The sequence below is a fragment of the Pleurodeles waltl genome, chromosome 11 (genome assembly GCF_031143425.1).
Source record: "Pleurodeles waltl isolate 20211129_DDA chromosome 11, aPleWal1.hap1.20221129, whole genome shotgun sequence".
NCBI classification, from domain to species: Eukaryota; Metazoa; Chordata; class Amphibia; order Caudata; family Salamandridae; genus Pleurodeles; species Pleurodeles waltl.
In genome coordinates this window covers 502,855,394-502,868,465 of record NC_090450.1, presented here as the reverse complement: position 1 = coordinate 502,868,465, position 13,072 = coordinate 502,855,394, and the positions used below count along the sequence as shown (strand labels likewise).

The 13,072-nt window shown below is 39.9% G+C and overlaps 1 long non-coding RNA gene across 1 annotated transcript; it reads right to left on the bottom strand.

The window, feature by feature from the left end:
* Window positions 1-6,492: 6,492 nt before the first annotated feature.
* On the bottom strand, window positions 6,493-11,524 carry LOC138265813 (uncharacterized). Its single transcript, XR_011199427.1, has 2 exons — window positions 11,135-11,524; window positions 6,493-8,591 (listed from the first exon to the last, which is right to left on the bottom strand). It is a non-coding gene; the product is annotated as an uncharacterized lncRNA (long non-coding RNA).
* Window positions 11,525-13,072: the final 1,548 nt, after the last annotated feature.

Genomic DNA, 13,072 nt, shown 5'->3' with positions numbered 1-13,072 from the left:
AACGTTTTGGGTTTCCGATCTCTTTAGAATCAGATAGGTGAAGTCACATCAACAATGAAGTCGTGAAATTACAACGTGCAGCATTGAACATTGATCAGAAGCTGCATTGTAGTTACCGCCCTGAAGCATCAGAACTAGTGGAACAGATAATGGTACCTTGAAATCAGGAATGGCAAAAATATGTGCGTCCATGAATCTGAAATGGCCTGACACACTGCTGTTAGTTCTGATGACAATGAGAAACACACCCAACAGGAAAACAGGATTGTAACCACACGAAATCCTCATGGGCAGAGCAATGAGGTTGCCAGCGGTCCCTGCAAAGGCTCTTGTGAACATAACAGATGATATGGTGTTGGACTATTGCAAAGGTCTGGCTAATGTGGCTCGCTCTTTCTCTCAGCAGGTGCAAGCCACCATACTGCCACCGATCCAAGATAAAGGACACACCCTGAGGGAGGGTGACTCGGCGGTGGTCCTGAAACACATACGGAAGACGTATTTGGAGCCTCGGTGGAAAGCCCATTCCCAGTTGGTTCTGACCACTACCACAGCTGTGAAGTGTGCCGGAGTTCCAAATTGGATACATGCAAGCCACACAAGAAGAGTGACATGTCATTTAGACGATGAAGAGAAGTTGTTGAGAGTACCAACAATGACCAGACAAGACTCAGAGCTAGAAGGAGAAGAAAGAGGAACTGAGGCCGGATCTGAGCTCATTTAGGACAGTTCAGTCACTCCTGTGAGAGACGAAGGGGAAGACCTCCAGGTGGGTGACAGTGAGCCAATCTCATTTGAGGCACCAGTAGAGTCTAGTCGGAGGAGGGCTTTCCCAGAAGTAGATGAATTTGAGAGACAAATAGAACAAACGCCAGACTCTGACGGGGAAGGAGTTGAGGCAGAGCAAAGCCTTTGTGATCTAACTCCTCCTGAACCAGTTGCAGGTCAGTCAAGAGAAAATCCTGCAGAGCAAGAAGAAGTTTCAAGTTCAACACTGAAAAGAGCATTGACCAAGGGTCCACTGAAAGGAGATAAGTGGCCGGAATCACAAGCAAAGAGAAAAGAAGCAGCTGTGACAACAATCGAGGAAGAAATAGATATAACTAGGAGAGAAGATCTAAGTGAAGGAGAATTGAATGGAGATCGTAAATTGAAAAGAAAGAGAATAGAAAGTCGAAGGTACCCAGGTCCTGAATGGGTGTATGCAACAACAAGTGAATGGCAGCAAGAATTTTACGAGCCATTCCAGGTCAATATTTTGGCACTTAAAGGAAGCTGATGAACTGAACTGTTGAGACAAATTGAGAAAACTGCAAAGAAAAAGACTGTTGAGAGTAACCGGAAAAGGCTTTTGATAACCTGATTTGACAAGCTAACCTGATTTAATAAGATGCTTTTGAGTCAAAGGATCCTGGAAGTGAGACTGAAAGCTGTAAATAACTGCTGAAGAAGATTGAAGATTCTTGTTTTTGATTTTTGCTGCATACTTCTAAATTGTTCCCTTCTACTTTCTGATTCTTTACAGATCATGATTAACGTTAGCCAGCAGGGTGGGAAGAACAGTAACGGAGATTTGAGGGGAGATTTGAGGGGATTGAAATGACAGAATTTTAGCTGATGCAAAATTTGTGTGGGAAGATTTGATGTGATGACACATTTAGTCATCAGAGGAGGGACTGTTAACACAGAAATTATTGATGAATATTCATGTATTTTGAGGGTTGGATTTGCGTAGAAAATGAATTAACTTACAGAACAATAGAGAATTAAATTGTGATTTTCCACTGTACTGTCCATGTGCTTGGAGCTGGAGTTCTTTCTCATGAGAAACTGCTTGCTAGACGATGCTGTACTTGCTAGTGAAACAATGTTTAATGTAATGTGTGTAAGACTGACTTTTCCAGGAGAAGACAATGAATGTGCTGACTGGAGTATAAGCTGAAACAATATCGATACCTGATGAGCCGAACGATGAGAACAGAAGGAAAGGAGCCAATCATCGACGTGTGAAACATGTACTAGAAGAATTATAGATTTGAAGTTTTATTTCATTGGACAAAGTGTGAACATGCAACACCCTGACCAATGAGGGTGTGGGAATTAGTTTTAGGAAATGTAACTTAGCCAGACTGCACTGAGAAGAGATACGTAATTCTCCCTATTCTTCTTGAGAGCTAGGCCATTAGCTATATTCTTTAGAACTGCTTACAGAGACTTTGCTATTCTGACCTTTGATGCTGAATCCTGATGTATAGCTGACAGAACTGATGTCCTACTGACGAAGACTGTCACAGCTTTGCTGAACCTATTGAGAACAGGTATATGCTGACATTACTGATTGCTCTATCTATTTGCTTTTGTTTTTAGGTACCAACCGCTATTTTGATGAAGCCATAGCTAGATGTTTTTCGAAATTTGTGTGAGTGAATTGTTTTACATGAAGTCCAAACATACTATTCTAATCTGTTGTTAGTTAGGGTTCTCACTGATGAAGACTGATGAAGCTCGCTACATTTAATGACAGCTGAATCTAAATGTACGTTTGTGCAATTATTCTTGCTCTTTAGAATGTGTAGTAGCTCAAGCATTGATTAGATTGTGATTCTTTCGCCAATTTGGACAGCCAGTATTGTTTCTGTATGTTTATCAGTTGATTTTGAGACTAAGTTACGTGACATTAGCATTGTTCCTATAGGGAAATAAACATTCTAACTTTTACATAAAGGTGTGGTTATTCATGGCCGAAAGGTCATGATGAGTGGACATTACTGACTCCTATTGACTACTGATGTTATTGATTGTTGTGGTTATTGATTTGTATTGGAATGGGATATATGGGGGGACAAGCTCAAAGCCAGCCAAAAGGCCCAACTGCCTATTAGTGTCTCCCTTGTAAGTTTACTTAATAAGGTCTGACACGCTAACAACTACTTTGTGTGATATTTTGTGGCACAGAGGTACACATAGCTTTGACTTATTGACACACTGTCCTATTAATGGGCATACATTTTAAATGTCAATGCATTTGATATACATTTGCATAACATCTGTCATCTACTGTCCAAACAAAAGATGGACACATTTGGAAAGGCAACAGCACTGATGGCTGTCCTGTGGCAGGACTGGCAATATGTGGTGTCTTGTTAATCTACTTTTGATCTCATGTGCTTTCAGAAGGCTGGGGTATCTAAGAGAGGAGGCCACTACAGACACTGCCTCCGGTTACTCCTGTATCAGTTCATTTTTCATTTTTCCTCCCTCTTTGAGTAATTGACATGCACTTTCTATAATAATCCTGAGGAGAGGGTAAAACCATAGGAAGAGGCCACAAATGGGTGCTCTGTACCAGTAAGTACTTGCACAGTCTCAGCCCATAATTCATGTAAAAAGTGTCATAGTAGCATGGTCAAAGGAAAGAACAAAATCCCTATACCTCAATTTTGCCCTGAACTGTGTCCTTAGGGCAGCAATGAGCATGAGGGACACTGGGAGGTCAAAATTACTATTCTAAATCCAGTCCTAGAATATTTGGAGAAAGAGCAACTTTACCCCCAAATATTCCATAAGTCTTATTTATTATTCCAGCTCCAGGCCTCAAATATTTTGGTGAAAGTTATAAATTCCTCAAGTATTTTAGGAATGCTTAAAAAAATGAAATTTTGAATGGCAGAAAGTGCTGCCTTGAGGGCTCAGTTCATGGCTAAAGTTATGAATACCCATGAAAGGAATATCACTATTTTGTTTCTTTTTAAACACGAGTCAGCTGATGTTGCTGAACCTGTTGGACTGCCCTGGGGTTCCAACTTAATAAAATAGATCAGTGGGTTAAAGTACCTGATAAAAAGATTTTTCAGCAAGATATGGCTTCTCATATGTTCAAATCCAAGAAGAGCCTACTCATGCTTGCTTTACCAAAATTGAAAAAATGACTGTCACTGATGTTAAGTAATGGTTTTGAATTTAATGTTATGTAGTTGAAATATGTTACTGAATGAAAACCATAAAATTGAGAGAATTAAAAATGCATTTTGCTCAGCGATTCTTTATTGGAATTTACATCTTGCTCTCATCGTTACATTTTCGATTTGGGGGTAGTTTAGTGGTAGCAGGCCAAGCAGGCAGGATTTTCTTTTATTTTTGTTGTTATTTTTCATTGAGGATTGTTAATTGCACCCACCTTGCAGGTTTAGGTAATAATCAAAACAATGAACTCTGTAGTGGTGGCTTTCTACTTGTTCATTCTGGGTTTTCTCGCAAGTCAATGATGTAGCTGACCAGCATTAGAGGTAAGGGCAATATCGTTTTTTCAGCACCCATTCAGATATATCTCAACACCCCTGGGGCTTTTTTTCCACTTTAAAATCCATGGACCGTGTTGGAATTTTTGTTCTGCACCTGACGATGGAATAGAGCTGGCATTGCTTGGCAGCTCTGTGGTAGCTCAAATCGTGGGAGGGAGAAGCTCAGCACATACAGGTGGGAGAGCTAAGCACGTGTGGTTACTTTCTGTATTTTATGCATTTGCATGGGTCTTTTTTACAGTATATATGTGTTACTTATTAACAGTGTGAGCTCTTGGCTGCTTGAATAGCATGAGTTACATGGTTACCTGGAGGTGTTATGAACCACGTTTTAGGCTCACGAGTGATTGGGAAGTCAGCGGCCAAACAGTACCCACGCTTTTGTAGAAGTCACTGTAACTAACCTCTGTTCACTCCCAATATTTAGGGCCAGATGTAGCAAACATTTGCGAGTCGCAAATGGCCCGATTCGCTATTTGCGACCTCAAAAAATACGAAATGGGATGCAAAAATCCCATTTCCAAAATGCAAATAGTGATGCGAGCCATTACCGACTCGCAAAATATGCGACCTGATTTTGCGACCCGCAAATAGGAAGTCGCAAATTGTGAGTCGCAAACCATATGCAAAAGCCAGTCGCAAATTACGACGAGTCGCAAAAAGCCCATTTTGCACATCCAGATTACCACTGATTCAGAGCAGGTGGTAACCAGAACCAAAGTATAAAAGGAGACCCAGAAGGCATCTGGGTGACTCAAAATGACTGAACTGTACGTGATAACATGGAGGAGGAGAGTCCAGGCCGCCCAGCAGAGGAGGAGGAGGCAGAGACAGGAGAGGATATACTGAACCAGGCAGACACTATTTCAACAAACTGAGGAGGAGATATATGACAAATATAGACTGATCAGTGCTGCAATCTTAGAATTACTTGAACTACTGAATCCTCAGCTTGAATGACAGACGATGCACGGCAGCGTCATCCCTACACATGTGCAAGTGCTATGCTCACTGCACCTCTTGGCCTCGGGTAGCTATCAGGGGGTGATTGCTGTGGCAGGTGGGGTATTGCGACCTCGCTAAAAGCGAAGGTCGCAAATTGCGGTGCGACACCTCTGCGACTCGCAAATTGGTATCGCAAGTATTTCTTGAATGATTTTGCGAGTCAGAAATAGCGATTCGCATGGAGTCGCTATTTCCGATTCGCAAAATGTTTCCTATCTACATCTGGCCCTTAGTGCCAGCATCTCTGAGTTAAACTTGCCACGCTGCAGCAAAAATGGCTCATGGCAAGAAACCCAAGTGCATGGCCGCACTTCTTTGCAAAACGCGATGCGCATGTTTAATAAATGTCAGATGAGTCCTCGATGCTGCCACAAAATGTTGAGAGTCATCAGTGAGCAATAGCATTTGCCCTTTAACATAACATATTTGTCAAAAATTCTTAGATGCCTGCTGCATCACAAAGCCAAAGTCAACAACAACTATGGCCAGGATCAAAACTATCCCCTTGTAGAAGAGGAAGCTCATGTTATTGGATTATATTGCAAGCAGTAATAAGAAAAAAACAGCAGAAAAAATAGTAAAAATGTTTTGCTGAATTAAAAGCATAGGGAATGTAAATGTATAGAGACACCCAGAGCTACATTATGCACACCTGCATTTACAGACAACTCTCAACTCAAACATCACTGATAGAACATTTGAGAAAGGAAACATAATTTGTCCCAATTTAAGCTCCCGCTAGTGTACTGCAAATTATCACATCTAATTGGATAGATACCACAAAAATATCTGTTGTCCCTCGGTGGAATTTAATTTGCTATAACCACAGAATGGATTGTGCAAATGCTAACACTACTCAACTGCTAATCAAAAGAGACAAGCTATGGCTTCCTCTCACTAATTTTCTTTTGCAACAAAAGTCCTTTTCATACTACTGCCAATACTGTTTTTGAACCTCCTTGATTTCCTATTTAGAATCAATGGTTGTGCTTTTCAATTTGCGTTGTTTATTCTTCTCTTCTTCTCTTCTTATTCTTCTTTTCTTCTCTTTCCTCTTTTTCATCTCTTTTCTTCTTTCTCTTTACTAAAACCACATAAAAATGCTAGTATTTTATAGTACAATATCATAATCCTGTTGAGTATATAAACTGTTTTAGTAGATATGATTATCTTTATACTTCTCTAGTTGAATACACTTTTTTGATTTTATTTGGAAGTATGCAATACAATTCTATATATTTCCTATTGTACTGATGTATGCTAACTTATTTAATAAAGCATTATTAAACTAATTTCAGCTTCAGGATTGTGTCTGTACAACGTTGGTGTTTGGTGATTTGCCAGAGAGAAGCTTGCATTTGTGGTGTCAGGAGCACATTCATCTTTTACGGTAGGCAAAGTAAGCATAGTATGCCAAAATAACTCATGTTGATGAAGTACTGTCACATCATAAGTTTGGACAACCATCTGTATGCTTGTGTCAATAGGTGAAAAAGCAAGTTTAATCTAGAACACGTTTGATTTTGCAACTTATTAGAAACCTTATTTCACCTGTACCTGTTCGGCTTCAGATCTGGGGAAACAAAGGTGCAGAGGCATGATTTTTAGGTCTTTCCACTAGACATCTTTTAGCAATCTGTTTTGAGAAAGACCTCTTGTGAACCCTACCAAAAACTTACAGAAGGATTCAAGCCCACCCATTGCTTGGCTTCTTCTCACTCTTATTAGTTTGCTTCTAAGTCAGTGGCTTTCCTTCATATTTTTATGTTTCTCCCTCCACTGGAGCATATCTTCTTTACCACCTGGTTTTATTGGATAACTTATTTCCTTCTGCTCACATTCAGAGAAGCGTTTTTTTTTTTTTAGCCCTACAAGAGAGTGCATGTGTTTTCTTACACTTGCTGCTGCCCCAATATCCTCCCTCGCCTGCTCCCTGTTGTCCCCCCTCCCCCCACAGTTCTCTCCCTTGTGTGCTGCCGCTCCCATTCACAATATATGGGGTTTTCTGAGACACTAGGTCTTGATAACATCCTTATCATGTTGATCAAAGAACAAGACCTAAACTTGAATATATTCTCCTTAATCTGTTTTCTTCTGCACGCAAGCCCTAATTGTCACTGTTTAAGTTGAAGAATAACAATAACCAAATTGAGATGCCTTTGTAGTGCTCGTATTAAGGCGCACACTTTTTGACCTGCTTTAGTGCTATTTTTTTGTGCAAACTGCCTTTTTTCTTGTTAAGGTTTGCTTTCCATCAGTTTGATGGGTAACTGTTGCATGCTGAGTGCTTGCTTGCAGTGTCTGTGCCCTGAAACACACACCTTGTATACATTAAAATACTGCTGGTGCTGTATGAATCAACGAGTATTTGCATATGCAGGAGAACTATTTTGATTCACATTTTCCTTTGAATGATATGTGAGATAGACACACGTTTTCACTGCTTTGTATCACTTGGGGGCCAGTGTAAAACATTATTAAATCTGATCCATACTTTCTGTAATGCTAGTTGTGATGTATAAACCTACACAACACAAGGGATTGGCATTCTGATAAACATTTGTCATGATTTCTGAACATATTAGATAATCACATATGAGAGTAAATGGAAGCCAAAGCAGAACCTGGAAATTTGTTATAGGGAACTGACAAGATAGGAGAATGATAACATTTAACTTGTCAACATTTTAGAAGGCTGACTTGTCAACCGGCATCCTCAATAATGTCAAGGTGAATCTTCCAAAAAGCTGGACTGTATTACGCCTCCTTCTCCTCTGCAGTGTTGGTAGTAATGGTGTGGATGCCCATGTGATGAACAGATCAACGATTGAAGGAGGCTTGCCCTTCAAGACGTCAGCAAAATGATTGAAGGTTTCATCACGGTCTCTAGAAAAGTACTGTTGAGAATGAATGACTTGTCTTATGTTGGTCCATAGGCATTTGTGTTCAACACCCAATCTATCTTCTTCTCATAGCCCTGTTTCAATGATTGCAATCTTTCACAGTTGTCTTCTTGATCCTTTCCATGTGTGCCTCCCTCACTCAGATTTTGCCCTCGGCTTCTGTATCAACAGGCTGTCACGCTTGTCTTTTACCCATGGAAATGCTGGGTGGTGTGTAGTTTGGAAGTTTGGAACTCTTCACAATCCATTGGCAAAAACAATGACGTGGCCTCAAAGTTCTCCACCAGATAGAGGAATGCTTTTTCATCCATCGAGGACAGAAATCTTCCAAGGTGCCTGAGGTCTCCTGGAACAATAAACTGTTTCTCATAAGTTAAATGACCTAGAAAGGAAACAAAAACATACAAATATCAGTTCTACCTCACATTTATGTATATGTTTTACTAATAACTTGATATATGAGCTTCTCACGTGAGGAAGATGATTGTCAATGTCATGGACTGACAGTCATTATTGACTCTCTGAAAGGGTGTCCCTAGGTGGCAGGTAGATAGCCTCTGTTTTGTGCATTAATCTTGTTGTCTGAAATTAACTTGTTTTGGAAGCCTAGATGGTTGGTGATGTTTTAGATTAGGATTCACATGTACATTATGACATGTTTATGCTCTCTAGGATGTTCAGCATAATTTACATGTTGAGAAGTAGCCAATGATAGCAAGATGATTACACTATGGCTGCAAAGAAAGAAATGAGGTGCTTTCCTTCTAATTGATTTGGATGTTACATCATATAATCTACCATCCAAGTACTGTTTGTCGGTGAAGCAGGATGTCCAATGTGTGTAGGTAGACATGCAATATGTGTACTGTGTTGTATGTATGATGTCTAATATAGTTGCAGGAAAATATCTAATGTGTTTTTTACCTAAGTACATTGTGGACTCGAACAGCAATAGCAATGTTTAAATTAATTTTACATGAACTCAGTTTTTATATCAAAGACACAGTACATTTCAATGAGGAGTATGGATAAATCATGATGAGCCATGTTTTGGCTATATGGGTTGCTTCCTCTTAGTGTTGTGGTCAAGTTGACTCGTGATGACATGAAGTTACAATTGATGGGTGTCAGAAGATTGGTTTCAACACAGTAACAAGTCTTGCAGTGTGTGCAGTGTGTCCCTGTATTGCACATTTTCCCTTTGATGTTGTGTTTGTACTTGGAAGTACAATGTGTGTCGGCCATGTATGATTTCCTTGTGTAGTCATAACTTCTACATTACAAAATGTTCATCAACATACATTAGTTTGTGTTGTGTTGTAGACAACTTTAAAGATTTGCATCATCCATGACAGTGCCAGTAACATCAAAGTTGATGCATTGTTTTAATATAACTTTTTTTTGTGGAGTTAACACATTGCACCACCGGCCAAAGGACCATTTTGGCATGTTACACTGATCCATTAAAACCATTGCATTACATCTAATATATCAGGGATGGAGTATATGGACTAGATAAGCATTCTAGGTAAAAAAGACAGAAGTTAACATATGGGGCATAATTAATTTGATGAACAGTCTTAATGCACCATTTGGATACGGTTGTAGAAGCAAGGATGGGGGCCTGCAAGGGACATTTGCATATGTTTCATTGTTCTTTGCCTGTGATATTTTCATTTGGGTACAACAATTGTGTCCATGTAGGAAGCGGTAGCAGCTTTGTACATTGCTATGTTAACATGCAGATTATTTAATCAAATGTATGACCTTTTGTCATCTGTTTAATACCTCTATTCATGCTTGACCAGTTGTTGGTGTGCTGCCTTGTATTACTTTGCGTCTTTACATAAAACAAGGGAAACCCCTGTGGGTCTCAAGGGACCAGGGATACATATATTTCTAAAAGAACATGGGTCGCTTGTATGGAACATAAGAACAATAGAGTGTACACAGGGATATAATCAATGTATAACTTTGTTCAGTGGATATGCATATATATTTATTGTGTATGGACATACAATAATTGTGTATGAACAACAATAAAACAGCAAAAAAAGAAACAGTCAATCTGACTCAAGAAGCTCAGGCTTAAAAGTGCACACAAGCTCAAGAGTGAATCAAGGAATAATGAAACCATTGAAACCATTGCATGCAATAAGTACATGGGAGCAATAAATCAACTAGCATGCAGAGTGCCGAAAAGGTGTATAGGTCATTCCAGTGCCTTCAAGTTCTGGACAAGAGAGGGCAGGCCAGTTGTGCACCCTGCTCAAATACTTGTAGTCCATCAAAATGAGGTTCCTGAAGCATGCAGCATACTGTAAAATAGTTTCACTAGTCATGCTAATATCAACAAGCGCAAATAATAGATCGACTGTGAATCCCCATCCTTATTTAACGTATTATCTCTGGAGATAAGATGCCTGTTTGTTGTGATTGTTGGCAAAGAACACACGCTCTGAGGTAAAATGTCAAAGGCCTAATAACATTTATGTGGTAGGCCCTGGGTAGTAAGCTATGTGTTGACCAGGCAAATAACTGCATAAAATAACAAGAGTGGTCATAATTGTGATTCATGTGCATGAGGCAAAAAGTGAGGGCGTGCTTAGTTAAAGTAGTCACAGTTATTATGTCATGTATAGGAAACCTTTATCCAGGAAGGGCTCCCAAAGGCCACACAGAATGTTCGAAGTGAAATTGCAAACAGAGTTAAACAATGGAATATTGTTATGTGTTCTTTTGTCAAGAGTTCTCGTGAGCGCTCAAGGTTTATGCACTGCTCGAGAACTCCGAGTGGAATGTTTTTTTTTTTGTGGGGAGTGGGATTCCAGGGAGGTCGGTTGGTGGTTGGAGTCATCCTGGGATGCCGGTCGCTGAGGACACTTACGCTTGTACAAGTGAAATAAAGGAAGCGATAGAACCTACCTTCGAGTGCAACGTTTCTTCTTCGTGTTTCCACATAAAATAACTTGGTGACGAGTTGCGGAAAGGAGAACCCTGTTTCTACAAGTGTCCCTCATCTTTGCGACTGCTTTATCTGCCTTGCAATGCTCATAGTGTGACCGCGCTGTTGCGCTAACGCTTTAGCGTTTCACCGCGCACTATGACCATGACCGTGCTAACAACTTAGCGCATATTTACTGCTTCCTGCTGCGTTCTGGTTTGCAGGTTGTTTGCACGCTTCTTGCCGTCTTCAGGAGTTCGGTGAGGGCATTTTGAAGAGGCGTGTGTCCTGGTGTCATTGAAGGAATGTACTTTCTGGTGTGCTGAGTCTTGAAGGGGCAGGCTTTTCACGTTGTATGTCGTTCCAGTGTTAAGTTCTTCCTGGTGTCATAGGAGGAGAATACTTCCTGGTTTCATCTGTGGATTTTTAAAGGAGTAGACTCAACTCATTTGTTTGTCGTTGCAGTTTCAAAAGGATTTGACGAAGGATTGTCTATGCTGTTAAGAGACTTTCTGCCACATTTGCAAGAGGCAAAGCTGCGATGGGGATGGGCATTTGACTTAAGTGGATGCTGTTTGAAGACGCTGCATGGTAACACGCACAACTGTTATGGATCTATGTGCGTGGCACACCACTTTGACTGCTTTGTAGCATTTATATTCGAAGTTATAGTGTGCAGGGGTGGTGTCTGTGTACTTTCACAATATTGTTGAGCTTTATCAAGGGATGTTATTTTAGTTTTTTTGTAACCAACCAATTATAATTTCTGGAGATTTTAAAACTTCATCAAGGAATATTATGCATTTTAGGTTGTTTATATTCAACCAATTGATTGCCTAGTCATGTTTTAAAAGTGAAATTCTCTAGTTTGTCATCTGTGGCATTTGTTAAAGACCAAGGTAAGAGATAGCAACCATGCTGTTGGCAAATTTGCCTAGCGTGTTTTTGAGTGAGCCAGGGTGTCAAAAGTAGATGCAGTCAATGGGTTTGGTCATTTAACAGCTATTTAATTGCCATTGATGGGATGGATTATCCTGTGGCTAGAAAGAAAGCTATGTTATACAATTGCTTGGGAATGGAAGGACAGAGAATTTTTTATCATCTGCCTGACGTTGGTACACTATCAACTACAGAATTGAATGAGTACACAGAAGCCATTATGAGGTTGGAGAAGCATTTGAGAAAGAACCCAGTACAATTGTTGAGAGACATAAATTCTTCATGCGTTAACAATATGAACATGAAACTATTGATGATTTCATAGCAGAATTAAGAATTTTAGCTTCTTCATGTGAGTTTGTAGGCCCTACCGAGCAGTATCTAAGGGATCAGATGGTAGTGAATTATTGTGATCACAAGGTTCAAGAGAGATCGTTGTGCTGTAGGTACCCCACATTAGCAGAAACATTAGAAATTGCTAGAGGGATCGAGAGGTCTCAGTTAGCTTCGAAGGTGTTAAACAAAAATAAGATCTCATGTGAAAGTGTAAATGTGATTGCATGTAAAACGAGACCCACTTTACAAAACAAGGTTGAAGGAGAAATAAAATGATAAAGGTAATTCATGTTTTAGTTGTGGGTCAAAGAGTCATTCGGCCAATGATGTCAATTGCACTGTGGTAGGCAAGTCATGTTCCAAGTGTAAAAAAATGGGACATTTTGCAAATTCCTCTAGAATAATGCTTGTGGACAACATTGATGCACAGGAGATTTCCCCGGGTTTGAGTGGGGAGGGTGTCAGTAAAAAAGGTGGCGCTTTTGATTAAAATGGTTGACACCAATGTAGATATCAGTAAGAGGGTTGGAGATGTAGTTTGTGAAGTAAATATGGGTGATAGTTGTATTAAAGTCACTGTTGACTCTGGGTCTCCCATTACTATTATTTCAGATAAACAATTTATAGAGAGGTGGCAGGGACTG